The sequence below is a fragment of the Varroa destructor genome, unplaced genomic scaffold, assembly GCF_002443255.2.
Source record: "Varroa destructor unplaced genomic scaffold, Vdes_3.0 BEIS01000001.1, whole genome shotgun sequence".
NCBI classification, from domain to species: Eukaryota; Metazoa; Arthropoda; class Arachnida; order Mesostigmata; family Varroidae; genus Varroa; species Varroa destructor.
In genome coordinates this window covers 66,387,729-66,405,973 of record NW_019211454.1, presented here as the reverse complement: position 1 = coordinate 66,405,973, position 18,245 = coordinate 66,387,729, and the positions used below count along the sequence as shown (strand labels likewise).

At 43.2% G+C, this 18,245-nt stretch overlaps 1 protein-coding gene across 6 annotated transcripts in view; it reads left to right on the top strand.

Annotated features, from left to right (window-relative positions):
- The window catches only part of LOC111243454 (teneurin-m-like), a 131,273-nt gene that overhangs the window by 64,299 nt on the left and 48,729 nt on the right, over window positions 1-18,245 (top strand). For all 6 annotated transcript variants that reach the window (XR_015322724.1, XM_022789076.2, XM_022789058.2 and 3 more), the window contains one exon: window positions 3,871-3,909. The gene's annotated coding sequence lies outside the window, so the exon portion shown is untranslated. The remainder of the gene's footprint in view (window positions 1-3,870; window positions 3,910-18,245) is intronic.

The window sequence follows — 18,245 nt, the reverse complement described above, 5'->3', positions numbered from 1 at the left end:
TTTACTTTCCTAAAATAGACACAATATGAGGTTTGCACACTGGTTTGTCTTCAAGTTAGATTTGAAACTCGCGTCCTCTAACATTCGGCTCTGACATGTCCTGTATTGACGGCTGACCCAAGCTGCTATCTAGCAAGAGCAACAAGATTATGATCAAGCCATGCTGGCTTGTAGTTTCGTGCTACGTTGACTGATTCGGCAAGATATCTAGTTCGTGCCGCCATGATGAAGCGGGAAAAAATTAGGGTTTGCTGATTCTTTCTTCTAGCAGCTACTGCGTAGCGTACATACTGTGTGGGTTTCCGAATTCCCTCGGTAAACCCCCCGTTGCGTTAGTTTTACTTTGAAGTCTCGCCATATACCGGACAAGTAATCATACCAGACAGGATTCTTTGTAGAAGCCTCTGGGCCTAAATTGTCATCTGATCGACGGACCAATTTCACTCTTTTCGCGGACATTCGTACTCCCCGACCCCTTTTCTGGATTTGTTCCGTAAATAGTCGGGGGAGGGAAGTTTCCAGAGACGCCCAGATTCTCGACGAGGACACTCGAAAGTCTCTTGTCATTCCATTGCTACGATGGAAATGAAAAGGACCGATTTAGGTTTGTCGTTTGAGGATGGCAACGAGTACCTTACAACCACTTTTTTTGAGCTTTATATAGCCGCCGCCGCTCACGTATATTTGTTAACAAAATCGTATTACAATTTAGTTCATTACAGTATGTATATTCGATGAGAATACCCGACTTCTTTTTCACCTTCTACTTGACCTCTCGTTTTTGTCAATTGTGATAGATAGAAAGGTAAGCGCAAAATAATCAGTGGTAAAGCTTGCATGAATGGAATCAAGAAAAATCTCTGCACATTGAACCCAATACCGTGAACCCTTTTAGAAACTTTATGGGCCCCTGGTTTAGCTGGTGAACAGGCCAAAAGTATAAAACAGGTTTTATTCATAGTTATTTAAACATCTTTGTGTCATTTGACTTAAGGGTATTCATTCATGGTCAACCTTTGTCCGCACCGATAAATTGACCGACGTTCAAACATCGATACGTTTCCTCATTGAAAACTTTGGAGAACGCTTGATGACACAAGTAACGACTGGTGCAGATATAGAACCTTGTGACTATTGAAGAAAGACAAACAATAAGGCGAATTTTAGCAAAACTTTATATCATATGCCTGCTAATGCTCACGCCAGCTAATCCACGGTTAAGGAACAAGTTCAAACGGAACGGATGAAAAAAAATCAACATAGTGAGCTGTCGAAAAGGTATTGATCGTTTCAAGCCAAAATTTCAAAATAACATTACTAATCTATCCCGTCACTGTAAAATCTCTGTAGCCTGTGGGCGAAAAAAGCAGCCGTTCATTGAAACTCAATTTACATTAAAGAAGTTCTGTGCAAAGCGAAACAGATGATAGTCTGATGGGTCAAGGTTTTAGCTATACGGCGGATTCATAGAAATTTCCCATCCAGGTTTTCTCAATTTTTGGAAAGTAGCTAAAGTATGCAGTAAAGATGTATGTGGTCTGGCATAATAATGGTAAAAGACGACGCCTATAGTAGTTCCAGTCGATTCGTTTCAATGACTTGCTGTAGCTTTATTTCCTGCTGACAATAGAGGTCCGAGTCGATCGTTGTTACCAGCCAGCAGTCATTCATAATGCACGATACCAATAAACGCAGGTCAATTTGGGCTTCTGCACAAATTTTGTATTATTATTATTATTATTATTATTATTGCATATAATCTATTTGTTCTATAAGCCGTGAAGAACCGCTTTAGAAATAGTTCAATGTCGCTGCGTTTCTCTAGAGTGCCGGCAGTTCTAACAAAGTTTATGGATTTAAACTGGACCCTCATTATAAGTACGATTATACAGAAATTTTACTCATCTTTAAGTATGAATGTAATAACGTTAGCATATCTAGTACTCAAGCTTACCAATGTCGATACCTGAAGTGTGCAAATTCAAAGTTATAAAAACCGTTCCGACATAATTCATCGATCCTGAATATATGCATAAAATATCGTACATAAACATACTGTGTCCTAGAAACCGTGCAACGACCTAAATGACTCTGCTGATCTAAGGCTCGTATCGGTTAATAATAAAGTATCTACGTAGTTATAGGGCATGGCATACGTTGTCGTGGGGTAAATGGGTTAGCTAGGTGCCCCTGTGTGCTTTGATAGCGTGCAGAAATAAGCGCTTGTAAAGCTTCAAGTACGTAAATATCAAGACCAAGAGACTGACCTAACTAGCCATGGCTCACATCAAAAATTCTAACGAAAAACTAAAATGAAAAGTTAAATAGACGACTGCTATTATAGTGAAAATGTTGTATCCCAACAATGCAGATCGTTGTGATCCATATCTACTTGCTTAGACTACAATGTATTTGAGACGAAAACAAGTTATGCGCGACGCATACAACTGATGCCAGCTACTGAATGAAATGAAGTTCCATGTTATGCCTCATTTTCCGCTATAGTTAATTAATAGGATCAGACTGAACATGACGAGTGAGCACTTTTCAGCGCCCCCGAATATACGCAGTATACCAAATATAAATCACTGATTTATTTGATTCGCTTGTTGTAATTCAGTAAAGCAGTTAGTATAACGTTGAAAATTGAATGAGCCGACCAGAAACAGTGGTAACAAAAAGCATCCGATAGGCCAAATATAGTAGAGATAATTAGATACAAGTGCATATGTTTATAAGATAAGAAGGAAAAAAATGGAAGCTGCATTAGATGTCGAAAATCTTTGGGGCGACTAGAGGAGGGTCTAGGAAACGTCGGATGGGTCATAAAGGGGGGTGACAGATCCTGCTTGCGCATAACGAGCTTAGAGAGAAACTGAGTGCATTGCCGATTGACACGCATTGAAAGAGGGTGCTGACTCTCTCACAATCAGTTTAAAATGGGTTTGTTAAAAATAAGGCAAAGACTAGAGGCATGCATAGAAAGCTGCGAAAGTCGGGGGTACCCGAGACAAAAGGCCTCTCTGACAGGGTAAACCCCATCTAAAAGTGTCTGCTTAACTGTAGCCGTGACAGAGCTGAAGAACCCGAAGCGCAGACGGTGCCGAGTAAAGGTGACACTCTATAGATGTATACCTACCTACCTACCTAATGAGGGAGGTGGACATTGAAAGTGCAAAAAGGGCTCGACATTGGGGTACGTTTGCTTACTGTATTGCTGAATTGAAGTAGGATATGGGCCTTGGCAGAAGGTAGTGGACCGAATGAAGACGTCTACACCTCTGCCGACAGGAGTCGACCCGATCGTGGTGCGCGTAAAATTGCATTACGACTATGCAGTTTTTACGGACGATAGGGGCAGTCAAGCAGAGTGGCGAAACGTGATGTTTAGACGGGGACAAGATGAGTGAAAAAATGTGATAGTACAAACATTTTATAGAAGATCATGCGCGATATCGACGGATGGAAAAGCTGAACCTACCTGAAGCTAGAGCGGACGAAATTCTTGGGACTAACGTAATTCTTTAGTCGCACAACCTTCGTAGAGCTCATCTGGGTGCCTATTAATGAGTCCTATGTGCAGCTCAATCAATGACAGTTTAGTTTAGCAACTACGTAAGTGTCCTAAAAAAAAACACCCTGAGACTTTTCATGTTTAGAGGATTGAATAAATTTATTAAATGGTGTATATTATTCTGAATCTATTCACTTCCGTTTACAACAGCGAACAGTCTCTTATACGCATGTTTTGTCGCCTATGTTGTATTATTACTTATAATGTCAAATATAAATTTTTCTACTAAATCAAAAATGCGTATAGAAAGCGAAGAAATAGATGTCCATTGAAACAGATTTTTTTTTGCTTTACAGAGATACTGTCACAATGGTAACCAGGTAGCTTCGACTCCGGTAAGTGTGTAACTCTATACAATTGAATATTTATTATGTAGTCATATTATCTAGCCCCTAACGATTAGTTTTTCTTCTACTTAAAAATTACTCAGCAGAATTTTGGTTGTAAATTTAGTAGTTTGCGCGTAATATGTGCTATCTTACCTACCGTGTCCATAATCAGAATCATATAATAATATTGCTGGCTCGAGGAGAATTATGTATCGCTTCCGTTCCTACTCATATTAGCTTTAGAGGGAACTAAGTCTCTGGCATCATCGTTGTACGTTTTCGTCGAGCGGGCAAGCTCGAATCAAAATGTAGCAAGTGAAGTTTGGAGAGTCAGCGGCATTGATAATGGAGTGCTCCAAGGGGCGCCTCCCAATTAGTGCTATCCCATAGCCCTTGATTTCTCCATGCCTCTCCAGCGGTTGCTATAACGTTATTGCTACTTAGGTAGATATTGCTACTGCGGCATTTAGCGTGTGCGTCCCCACTTAAATGAGTAGCGCACGCTTCCCCCAGTTTGAGCCCAATAGGATTTGGATCTTCTTTTCCCATACTTGCGCTTCTCTCTACACCTTTACATGTACGTATGTCAGTGCTACCAAAAACTGTACTCTACTTCAACATCTCTGTCTTTATTGTGTATCACCCACACGTCCATAGGAACTCCTTTTCCTTCCACTTCCTTCGACTGATTCGCTTTCTCCCTATTACTTATTTCGTTCCCTGAGTACTTTTTATAACTGAGCACTGACTCAGGCTTTCTCTCGCTGTTTCCTCATATATCTAGCTTGTTATTCACCGCTGTGCACGCATTCTTGTTCTCCTCGCCTGTTACGTCTTCCGTCGTCAGCGTTCGGTGCTCTGTCGTTCCCCCCCGGTTTTTCCTACTGCTAACTCTGCTCTGTGTTTTCCCAGTTGAGTCTTACGCTTTTTCTTTTCGCCAGTACCCTACCCATAGGAATTCCACTCTGAAATATGAAGAGATTGCGCGTTTCGTTTTTATTTAGGAGCTCAGCTTTTCGCTCTCACTAATTCTGAGTTCATGCTTAAAGACCTGCTGCAACTCTGCTGGCAAAAAAACAATAGACTGCACTTATTATAAAAAAAAAAGTGCTATGTGCGATGCGGTACCTTTACTCAGAAAGACTGCTCACCTTCAAAGCGTATTTCAAAGTTGTGCCGCCTTACAGTTGGGTTTGAGGGTTGCCGGTTATCCCATAGACCAGTTGAAAGGTCGTAGGACCAAAATCCGGAGATGTTTCTCCGAACCCATAATCATTAAATATATGTTTTTGATTAAAACTACTTTAGACTAGCAAAAGTAAAATATCATTATTTGCCGGATATATATATATATATATGTCTGTGTTTCTTCCTTAGACCCATGAGATCTTCTCCCAGAAGACCTTAATCTTAAAATTATTGACTAGGATGAAAAATCAGTTACATTAAGACAGTAGCAAACAATATGGGTGCATACTGCAATCAATTATTACTAAAGGTCAGTAATGTGCATTGATTTCCAAGTTCACTCGATAGCTTTAAGAAATCACCGTTCTGTTACCTTCTTATGTCCACTTCAAAAGGCCCTTTAACATGTTTCATGTCTTTAATACGTTAATATCCCGCCCTGTTGCCCCTGGGAATGATAAAATCAGCCACTCAGTAAGGCCTAGAGATCTCTGCAAACCTGAGAAACCTTCGCCGTTGCGCAGGAAACCCGAACTGGGGTAGCGTACAAGTATTATGTATATAAAACATCCACGGGGACACCGTATATGGTCTCGAGTCTTTTCCGCTTCGAGCTACAAAAGACATTCTTGTTTCCCACCCCGCTGATAAACAAATACGCTCACACATAATGTATATGCTATAAATGTACGTCTATAAACACACACATAAAAACTTTCTTGTGTGTGTGCACGTCTGCTTTTAGGTCGAGTATATGTGGAATCAGCCCCCATCACTAAAAGCGTCCGTGAAGCATCTTCTGTGCAATCGGTCAACCCAATTGTTCTGTGGCAGGGGTCTCTTCGGTTAAAGCTAGACTGCAATACAGTCGTCCAGCTCCATATGCATGCTCCCGTTGCACGGCGCTCAAGGGGGTTGCGTACAAGGGTTATATGGAGTGTTTCGGCTAGCGCAAAGGGCATTCGTTCGGTCGGTCGTCGGGCAAGCATTTGTTAGTGTCCATTGCTACTATTCCCTCCTTCCCACTCTATTGTATAGTGGAGGTCATACCTCTGCGTGGGCGCGCGCGGCATGGATCAGGCTGAAATAAACGCATCTCTGCTTCTTCGAAACGTTCACCCGAATTGTATGGGACGAACACAGTCACTGTTTGGCTGGTGTACTGCCCATGAGTAGCTACTTGGGCCTTCTGAACTAGGCGAGCAGGATACTGCATGGGTTTATCTTGGGGCCTTGGGGACTTTAGGGACAAGCACATATAGGTTCTGGCATTCTCGACAGAAAATGCGCTGTATTCCACCATATATATATATATATATATATATACATACTTAGATTACTATACATATACAAACATAGGCAAAGGGGTACGATGAGATCGGATGGCGTCGGTACTATCGCCTACGGGTTGAGTTGCTAAGGTGTGTATACATACTAGAACTGGAAAAACCTATATGTGACCTTATATACATACATACATAAACATATAAACGTGTTGATATGTACCTACACTCGCGGTATTACGAAGTGAGTCTAACGTGAGGCCAAAACACTCAAGGGCTGAGTGCTCCTCTATTCAACAGCGAGTCCTGCCTCTAGCCACGGGCTCTAAGTCGCATCCAGTGAAGACACGTTACCTGTGGCTTGAAGTATTCAATATAATCCTTGGCCATCGCGGAAGGCTTTTAGGCTTCGCAGCTCTATATGACTACGCAAAGACGAGCTTTTGCGCATGCCGCCAGAACAGAAATTATTCGGTCTTAACGGAAACTAAGAGTAAAGGCATCGGTTGCCGATATACAGATATCCGTGTCGAGCGTTCAACCTATTCTTTGTGACACTCTCAAATATGCAGCTGTTATCGACACTGTACGAGTAAACATATATAGAGCCTAAGGGATAGAATTGCTGCAAAGGTCTAAGCGACAGCGAAAAGAACGTGAAACGATTGTCATCATCTAAAGAGGCTTGCCGCTACTATAGATGATGAAAATCGCCATACTTCATAGAGAGTCTGTGCGCCAAGTTCGTGTTTCTACGCTGTATCCATGACGCTCATGCTATCAACCCATTTTGCGGTCTACTGGCGTCACGCTGATAGAGAACTGACAACCGGCTCTAGACAAAACCTGATAAAGGACGGAGTCCGAATGTAGTTCACAGCGGCTGCTGCTTCGTGATTCGGGCCCTGCCACCGAAGTCAAGCCAGGCAGGAACTCAGTCACTGTAGGAAAGAGAAAAGCGGGCGCCACATATTTAAGCAGCGTCTCTGCTGCTACGTGGCCTCGGTTTCGCGAATCCATGGAGACTGCATTCTGCTCACGTACTATTCAGACATCCTTATATACATGCAGAAGCTCTCAGATAGAAGCACGGGAACAGTTTCCTCGTTTACCCTTCCTTAGACCCAAATCGTACCCACCACATCCTGTTTATGCAACCTGCCTTAGTTTTGCACTGGTATCGCTTTGCAATTCAGGAGAACGAAAAAAGTTGAAGACTCAACGGCCTTCCCTTCAAAAAAAGGGAGGAATCCCGCTTCCGTACTTACTTTTCTCACATGGCATCGTGTGGCAGTAGGAGATAGGGATAAATATGCACAGGATACTGCCAGGAACTCCACCTGCTTGGCCAGATAGAGGGCTTCATTAACCCTGGTCAGATAGAATGTCCCACTGCCATCTGCCCTGCCAAGATAGAAGACTCTCAGCCGTATCATGGTCGGATAGAGAATAAAGACCCCCCATATTACCTCTGTAACTTAGGCACGGCCAAGCGGATTGACCATAGCTAAACTGTTCTACCTAACTGTGCGTAAAACTCTACCTGGTGCAGGTTGTTTGCAATTTTATGCGAGCACGAACTAATGCAGTTTGTAGTCCAGTCATTGCCTTTGGCACATTTCACGTTCGATGAGAAGGAAGTTCTACTTAAAATAGATTAGATTTTTATACCTTTTCTTGGAAACGCGTTTGTTAAACCCACTACTTACTAAGAGTCGTACATTTTACACAATATAACAACAAGGGAGTTGTATTCGACCACAATAAAGGTCACTGGTCCTCTTTTGGAGGGTTTGAATCCAACTTGTATTCTTCAGTAGTTGCTTGCCTCTTATGTGTCACTAGTGCCTAGTAGTGCTCGTTACGTTCCTTTGTCGACCTTCTGTTTCGTCTCCTTGACACACTCCCAATGAAAGCAGGCCATGGTCTACTTGACTTCAACCAATTTAATCGAGGTTAGGTCGGCTGTTACGCGTATACTACAGATCGGTATCGATTTAGCTTGGTTTGACCCTTTTATTGGAAATGGAATATCCAGTGTTCAATGTAATGGAATATTGGGCCGGCTTAGACGACTAATTTGCACTTTGATTGGTCCGCTTATCGACCTCTGACAAAATTAAATAGAAAGGCTTGTTTGCGTTAGATTCTTTGCGGTTTTTATCTGACATGAAACATGTCTACTTAACTGCTTTAAACTGAGCGTTACGCTGGCCTTAGATAAACACTTAGTTGCAAATCTATTCTAGACAAATCTGCTTTGTACAAATAATATTAAAGTAATCTGTATAATATATCCACAAGATGCTAATGAGCACCGAATCATGGTTCACACCATTTCAGGAAACTACCTATATCATACAATTCCCGCTGATGAACCTCTTTGCTACTCTTGCGGCCTGTTTTGGACCAAAAATAAAACTTTGTTCTTGCTGATCCGGCAAGATGCTTTTGGCAAAGCTCACTAAGGAGCATCACTATCACAGTCACTGGGACACCTCCACGGTCATTAAGTTTGCCCCGGTCGCATACTTCTACCCGTTTCTCGATGAGTGAGTCGCAGCCGCAGAGCTGGGGGAACGACGATGACGGTGATGCTAGATGTGTTGGCGGCCCTTCCGTTCCTGTTTCTCTGCCAACCATCACGGACCAAACTCGAGTAGACGGACGCCTGGGGGGGGGAGGGGGTGAGACATGTTAAAATTTATTATCGTTGCTCCTCGGTTCCGACAACATCAACAGCGGCGGCGCAAGCGAGAAGCGAAGGTGGGAGCCATTGTTTTGTTGGCTGCGTTAATTTTCCGCTCTTCGCTTATTCTTTCTTTCCATGTTTTTTTTTTTTTTTTATTATACTTTTTGCGGTAGCGCGTCATATTTGTGAGGGAGTTTAAAACAGTTACTGGCTTAAGAGACTTACGGCAGAGAGAGGAGAACTGGCGGGTTAAAGGCCACGTTTTTAGCAAGAGCCACTACGGATTATTTTCCTGATCGCTTAAAGGAACGGCAAAAGAAATTCTAACGGGACTAGTTGCAGTAGTAAAGCTAGTTGTAACAGCCGTAATAATCGGGCCGTCAGTAATCGTATTGGTGCAGAAGGAACATCGCAATAGTAGTTGAGAGATGTGTGATACCTAATGCCTTCCGCTGTCTCTAGCATTGTCAAAGGGAAATCTTCACTGTGTAAAGACATCGGTGCCGGTCGTAGAGTTCCAGATAGAGATAGGTAAATTATTAACAGCCAGTGGGGTACACACAAACACATTATTTGTCTGACATTAAGGCAAAACGCTCAATAGCTTTTGGGTTCGGTGTACATATGTATAAGACCCTATGAGTTTCAGGCCAGGCAGCAAGAAGTAACTATGTTACTAAAACTGGTAAATAACGCTCAGTACAAAAAACGAAGAATAAACCTCTATGCGACTGACCAATTTTACTGCGAATGATTATAGTGTTGGTACAACTTCTGTTTGCAAGTACCCACGTCACGCTTACTAGCTTCATCACTAGACAGGTACCGGTTCCGGAAACGGAAGTCACTAAGAGTTTCTCTTGCGAATTGTTTGAGTGATGAACGTTCATGAAATAGTGATATTTTATTGGGATATTTGAACACAAATTATCCACTGACTTAAAATTCTTCTAGTTTGTGTCTTTCGCTGTTTTGACCCTGTATATATATATATGAATAGGTCGCAGCTAGCCATGGGGAATTAAAGCTTATTTTTTCTGCTATCTACAATGTAGCAAAAATGGTGGCATCTGATAATCGTACACCCGAAAAAAGTTCTGCGGACCTTACCCTGAAAGCATCTATTCTAGACCACGAGTGACCATCACAACCAGGACAGACGCCGCAGTTCTATATGTATGCATTTTTCACGTGCGACTAACTCGGCACGCATGAGCGGCGTTCTGACATTACGTGCAATTGTTTTGTCAAAAGTACCTCTACCTCCATAGTAGAAAATAAATGTTAGCGTTATTTCTAATTTTTCTTAATTTAATGTCATGCTTAAGTTCGTTCGTAAATGTCAAGTGTATGGTCGTGGACGCAAGTGCCCGTGCGATACTTCTGTGAAGCAATAGCCAATTCCGGCGCTTCGTAGCTTCGACCCTGATGATTTATAATGCATAAATGTGGTACACATTATGAATGGATTCTATAAAATAGTACACTTTACCGAGCAGCATCAACCATAGAGATTTTGCTATTCGAAGAAAGAACAAAATCAGTTAGCTCTATGTTTGTAAGCATTCAACAATGTTCATTTTTTTACGTGGGAATCAAATGGTACAATGCCAAGGAATACAGTTTATGTATATATAGTTCTGAGTAGAGTATATGTGTGCAATTAACTTCAGTTCACCTCCCGTTTCATCTTTGTGTCCTTATATGGCCCCGTTTAGTAGGGTCCAACTCCTTTACCAGGTAGGTATTTCATTTCCATAAAAATGAGGAAATTCTCCAGACGGAAGAAATATTAGCCTCTGCATGGAGGAGCGGATCAAGCACCAGGGCAAATATGATGCACAGCTAAAGCAGACACAGATAGTAAGATGTGGTGTTAAATTCGTAAGGATTAAATTGAAAGGACTGGGTATTTATCAGAAGTGTCTACGATGATCGTGCAACGTTCGTGCACATATTCAAGGTTGCTTGTAGATCAGACACTACCAATCGGCTATTTAGTAGTCCGTATTCAATCTTCTTGTAAATGTTTACACAATCGTACACGCTTCAGACTCTAAAAATTGTTGAATTTTTAGACTTTTTGTCTACATTTCAATTCGAATTATTAGTCCGTTGTACATTTTTATGTATGGCGCGTTCGAGCGAGACCTCAATGAGCCTAAACGTAGCAACATTACTTCATTCACAACTGACATTCAAAGGTTATTTTGAGATGACCATTTTTGGAAATGACTTCTGCACGGTTTAAGCCATGAACTGAAACGGTGCCCAAAACGTATGAAAGCTACGTAAAATAGATACGTCCGTCATGGATGTCTCTGTTAGCACATGCATAGGTTCCATTCAAATATCGGTTTTCACTTAGATATAGCAAAAGCATTCGACATTGAATTCTTTTGTTACGGCAATATGGCGAACCGCTTTTTGCCAGAAGATGGAGTGTTAGATATAAAAGGGCTATCCGTTCCAGTAGATAGGATAGAATAGAAAGGACGACGAAGCAGCTTTAAAAAGAGCCATTCACACAGGCTTTACTTGCATAAAGCAGCATAACAGGGCTCACATTCTTTGGTTAGCGACAGATGGTCGCCATTGCCATTGGCTTAGGGAAATGCGGCGAGGTGCCATTGCTTCTTCATTCCCATCGGACTTCAGCCACAGAATCGACGGACACAACCTGATGGTGGTCCGACATGATGTACACATTCGCATATACACACATATAGTACCTATCTACATATTATCTACATCGCTTCTTCAGGCCGACGATTACGACAATTGGTGGGGTGGCGTAAATGGTACGATGGCGTGCATTTACATTCAATGGTCTCTCAGCCATGATGATGGTTTTGGCTTTTCCGCTTTTGACTTCCCGACTTGGGAGAGCTGACGCGGGTGAAGATGGGGGTTGAATTCGCAGTTGCAGCCAAATGAGGGCATCTGATATTGAGTATGGATGAGGGTCCAAACACCCTCTGACCCCCTGTGCTCAAAGTAATGGTGGGGTTGATTCACATTTGAAATTCAGATTACTTCAATGCTTGCTTGAACTTGAACAGAACCAATTCTATTTCTATATGTTTGCCACTACGTTGTCCAGCGAAGGCACTTACCGTACAGAGACCTGCCACAGCATATAACTAGAAAAGAGCGGATTGCTCACAGAAGCCTAATGAGGAATTGAGGTGGAATGGACAGATACAGCGATTTCGAGATTAGGACAAAATTTATGATAACGTAAATGAAAGTAGTTTAAGCCTGCTATATTTTTCTACAAATTGTTGAACAATTTGGCAACGCTTAGAACTGCTTTGATCAGCTTCAGGGTCAAAGTTGTTATTTCCTGTCATTCGAACTATGGCAACAGGCTTTTTAGCAAAGATCACCGCAACCAAAACTATAGATTTTTTTTTTCTATTTGTCGAGTATTTAGTACATTATGATTAGGTACCTTATGAGGAGGTGAACTTATCGTTTCTTATTATTTGTCCATATACAATTGCTGAAAGTACAATACCGCAATACCTAGAGTATAGTTTCAGGTCAGTGCTTTGTTCGCTAAGTATGTAATTACTGCTGATTAGAACCGCAGTGAATAATTGTGCACTTCAAACGAATTCCCTTCGTGCGCTATTCTGGCTTGAACCTACAAACGTAGATACGACAAAAAGATATTAGTGATGCTAGAGGAAAAAGAGAGGTTCTTATACGCAGAAGTCATGGGCTTCGCGCATCAGCAAACGTGATAGGTCTCAATTTTGAAGCTGTTTCTCAGTTGCCTAAACGTTATGCAATGCGTTTGTCCCAACTTTCTCACAATGACTAGTACAATAACTGATCGCTTTTATTTGACCTGTGATTCATATTAATAGTTCCAGGGTTATACTTTTTTGCCGCGCCGTTCTGAATGCAGAACTAACAACAGTGATCGCATGAAATGATACAAGCGTTTGTTCGTGTTCGACAGTAAAAGTAGTAGTTGTAGTAGAATTGTTATGGCAAAGGAATCGATAGGCAATGTCTGCGATCCGCCATAGACAGATCCATAGCATCGGCAGAAGAGGCAGCGAAAGCAGTAGCGTGCCAGCAATGATGGTATATAGAAGTTGCGGCCGCCATTGGCCTTTAGCCTCAATCTCAGCTTCTCCCTCTTTCCCGCTGTTTCTCTCGTCAGTCTGTAACTTTAGGGTCTTCACGGACGAGTAAACGCAGTGCAATGCTGCGGCTCAGTGGCTGAGCGCCGACCCGTTGGCGACCGACCCGCACGCTTCGCCTGGTGAACGAACGAAGAAGCAGGCGAGCAGGAAAGCAAGCCAATAGGCGATGGACGGCATCTTCCCCGTCAGCCTTCGCTCGTAACGCCAACTAGGTCCTCCATCGGCTGTCCGTCGTCGCTGTCGACTCCTCAACCCCCTACTGACCCCCTTCTCCCGCTCTCGATGGTGTCAACCACGGCAAACACTCTTCGGTACTGTAGGGTTTTGCCAATCGTGGTACAGTGCGCTGGGCCACGAGGGGCAACATACTGCGCCACTGCTATGCGAACAGGGGCCCTCTCCCATTTTCCTGAGCCCTCAAGGCATCAACCTTGCTAACCTGCTATTGCTACCGCTTCTACAAGGGTGTACATACCACGCCATACAGTGCCGTCCGAACTTCCTATGCCACACTGCCGTTGGTATAGCTACAAAGGCACTTTGCATCGATCCCTCTCATTCGTTCGCTTGCTACTCACTCGATGCGCTTGCTCTGCTGCTGCGGGACTTGGGTCGAGACCGTTTGGAGCACACGAAGACGCAATCTTCGTCGACGATAGCGGCCGCCCAATGGCTCCGAGCAGGCGAAGCAAACTACCCCATCGAAGTACACATCGGAGTTTAGCGAATGCTCTGTGCCGGTACCGGCGGTCGCGGTGGTGGTGAGTGAGTGGTTGAGCAAGCTTTGTTGTGAGGCGGCAGCGGCAGCAGGAGCCTGTAAGGCCTGCTGCATAGTCCTGTAACCTTTTTAATTCTGTTTGGCAGCCATCTTGATTTCTGTTGTATTCATGCCCGGACGTCAACGGCGCGTTTTGAGCTTTCTGCTTGTTCGAGCGGGTGAAATAGGGGTTTTGATGAAGAAATGCACTAAACGAAGTATGTTGCAGTAGAAAAGAAATAGGAGCCAATGAAACGGAGCTGGTTAGCCAGGAACGCACTATAGAAAGCGTGTTCACAAGTAGTTCGCATGTGAAATTGGTTAGTCAATTTGGGATCGTTGGATGATCAGAATAATTTACAGATACGTTATAATCAGGATTGATGTGTACGCTAGAATAGAAATATCTTTTTCAACTAAAAGTTGAGGGAGACCTAGAAACGCATGAAACCATTAGCAGTTGATGAAATTTACTTTATATAAGCAAATGCATCAGAAAGAAAAGTTTTTTAACCTGAAAGAGCATATTTGGCGGACAATAGCAGTTAAAAATAGCAAACTTTCCCAGCGCCCTGTATATACCGGTATGAACCTTTCTAGTGCACGAACTATTACCTATTCACAGCCATAATTACTCTATCTACAGTGTTTGATTCCTTTCGATTCCAGCTCTTGAATACTAATACTATGTACACATTCACAAATATTCATGTTTCGAGTTCTATTTTTTCAGTTATCCCGACCGGGTTTACATTCGTTCGGCTAAGCAGTTCTTTTGTCCTCCGCCCATGGCAGAACATCATGCCAACCGCTACTTTTGCTTCGTAAGTTTGTCGAGAGCCTATATACATATATTGCGGGTGGCGCAAAGGCGGAGCTGGAGCTTCGCCATTCGACACTTTTTCTCTGACAAATTTGTCTGCTTCCATTGCCGCGCAGTGTCTCCATGCTTTCTTTGCCTGATCGTCGCTCTCAGTTCTTCTATTTTTCCATCTTCCATATATTTGCTACCCTGCTGCTGTCGTCCTTATAGCATGCAGGAGTACATACAGTACGTGAGGTCGGCTCCCGGCTATGCGGCATGGCGCTTCCATCATTGCATGTAAAGCAGACGTGTTCCTGTGAAAAGCAGTCAAAGTGCGGAATGATGAAGCTGATGCTGACTATGGTAATGATGATGGTGATTCTGCTTCATTTGATGCTTTGATGTTTGCCTCGACTACGCGCTCTCTTCTATCTAGATCCCTTTGAGCCGTTTTCTCAATCATCCAACCTTTTTAGAATTGCTCTGTCCTGTCTCCCGTTTTAGGCTTTTCTTGGATGCCTGCGCGCGACGCGGGCTATTGGCAAAAAGAAATAAGGACACATTTTCTAGGTAGTGATTCGACGCGTGACCAAAGCGGTAGGGAAATATCAGACAAAGCGACAAGGTGTTCAAAAGAAGCTGCCGCGTTCGAAAGATGGCGTGTCTGTTCATCCTCTGTCTCAAAGGGAATAAAGTGTCACTGAACCTCGGTAGAATCGCGCCGTTAATGCTTGCTTTCGAATATTCGACCCTACTTTAGCAACGCAGATCATAAATACAACATTTTGTTTTAATCTTTGGATGAATCGTCGTTCTTGCCATATACCTGAGGCGAAGCATATAGACGACAGGTGCTTCCTTGCTCTTCCTAATAGTTCTTAGGCTAGTATTTGCGGGCAGCTTTTTATGGACCGCCACAATGATGCCCATTCAACTTCAGTAGTGAATCACCAATGGGCTTGCCCTAGTAGACGGCCCACCGACTTATTGGAGCTCGAAAAGAATGTAATTTAACTTTCTTAAATGTATACGCTCATCTACACATAAATGTGGAGACAATGAATAGGCTTCCATTGTGGTCTAGCTAAACCAACCACATTTTTGTCACTCTTAACATGATTTTCCCGTTCGCACAACGGAGAAAGCTTTTGATAACATTACACGCATGTAGTCCCTATTGAATTTTATTAGAAACCTTTATACGTAGCACTAATGAAGCCTAAGGAAGATGTTGCTGTCTATACACTAGCCACAAACGGGTCTCAGCAAAGGACAGGGTGGAGCCTTTTTCGCCTAGAGGATCAGTTTAACTGATCTTGCGTATGCATTATCGCCTCTACGTTATAGGCAAGAATTAAATGAGAAAATTGTGCCGATAGCAGGTAGATACTTCTCCATTCTTCTATTATATATATATATATATATATATATATATATATATAGGCGACAACACTGTCCTGCTGCGATCTGAGATACGGAGCGCATGTATAACAAAAACATGTAAAAATCGATAAATGCTCATTTGATCTTTTTTACATTGAAGTTCTTTTGGGAGAGTACTTCGACGAGTCGAACGCTGTACCATGCCTTGAAAAACTTACCACAAGCGAGACAAAATCCTGCGCGGGGCTGCCTGCAGATCTTATGCTGAAACCTTAATTCTTATATACGGATGTCGAGACTGCTATACAGTGTGTGGTGTGCGGTAAACCTCGAACTAAGAATCGACCAACTATATTGAGTTTTCTCTTCCTTTATGCACCATGCATTATAGGGATCCTTCAATTAAAGAGTTATTAGGGTAAAAGCTGGCTTAATTGAGCCTGGCAAATACATTTTTTTTTTTTTTTGGAATATGCAGTTATCACGACTCCAATATACAGTTTACTTATGAGTACAGACTATTAAAAGGAGAACGCTTCATATGTTTCGAGAAAAAAATTGGAGGACCTTGCCGTTTTGGAAAAACCTTAGATTGATGTTGTCGATCGACCTTGTCATTCAGTATCCGTCCATTCGCATCGACCCAACAATGTCGAGAGTTCTCCCTGTAAGACATTGAGCCCGAAGTCTTGCGGGCTATCTTGACTCTTCCAAGAGTTTGTGATAGCGGCTATGCCGAATGATTGTTCTAAACGTGATTTAGTCCTTTTTCAGATTCTCTGTTAGTCCCTCCTTCTCGGTGTTTGCCATCCAATGTCGCGTCGTGCCGTTTCTGGAGTCCGCTGCTTTGTATCTACCGTCCTTTATCTCTGGGTTGTGGGGAGGGAGCTTGAAATTTTTTTCCTCGATGAGAAGCAGCTAGAGTGACGACAACTCCAACGATATTCGCTTTATAACGTCCTTGTCAGCTTTGTCGAGGGCTCTGCGTCATCGAAAATTTTTAATTAACCTTGTCTTCCAATGAAGGAAACAGCCAAGCACCGAACGACGGAGCTAGCGGCGGCGTTCGGTAGTCCTAAAATTACGTTATTCTGGCAAGCAGCATTCAGCATTAATCTGTATTGCCGCAGCCTGACCCTTCTTATTCTCGCGATGTCCTGTGTGACATTGCAGCGTCGAAGTAGCATATGCCGCCTGCCGCCTCGATGTGCCTTTCGCGTCTACAATTCTATGCGTATGCATGTATGTTCTTTTGCTTTTTCTCATTAGTTCCTCTGACCAGATGAACCGTGGCCCGTGTATACCTGGGCGAGCCGCGAGTCGATGTGGATTGGCATTAGCCATTCACAAAAAAATTGGCCCAATTGACTGACACAAACGAACGTTCTCGTTCGTATCAGCTATGAGCTTAAGTCACTCTATTCAGTGTGTGTACACGCTTTGTGCATATCTCACTCTGTATGCGTCTTTCTGATGTCTCGAGAGAAGAATGGTACCGAGGAGACTGTAGGATTAAGGAGCCGTCCACCGTTGTACAATAAAGTCCGTGCAGGAACGTTGACGGGTGGGAAGATCTAATAGGTGGAAGTAAAGGGAAGATTGAGGGAACCCAATTTCTCACCATTGAAAGTCACTACCCGTTGCGAATTGTGCGTCCGCAATCGGGCCGCATGCTCGGTTTGCATTGGGCTGGTTAGTCAGACCAACCCAGGCAAGCGTTATTGCCAAGCGCCACGCGACTCTTCACAAATCCAACATGCGCATCAGTGCGAAGTGTTTATCGAATGGCGAATTAGGGGGGGGGGGGGGGGGGAGACATAAAAAGGGGCATGAAAGACACCGCGTCGACCAAGCGCAACAAATTTGAACAGCCAAGGGACGATCGAGAGGAACGGAACACGGATACGAGATGGTGAATTGTTCGCAACCTAACCTCCGGCTACTGTGGACCGACAGATTGCGTGGTGCTGGCTTTTGCATTGGCTTTGATCACGAGGACGAGAACGACCACACCGTGGTAATCTGGTTTCATCCCTGTGAGTGGTAGAGCTATGGTGGTAGTAGCGGGCCGGTC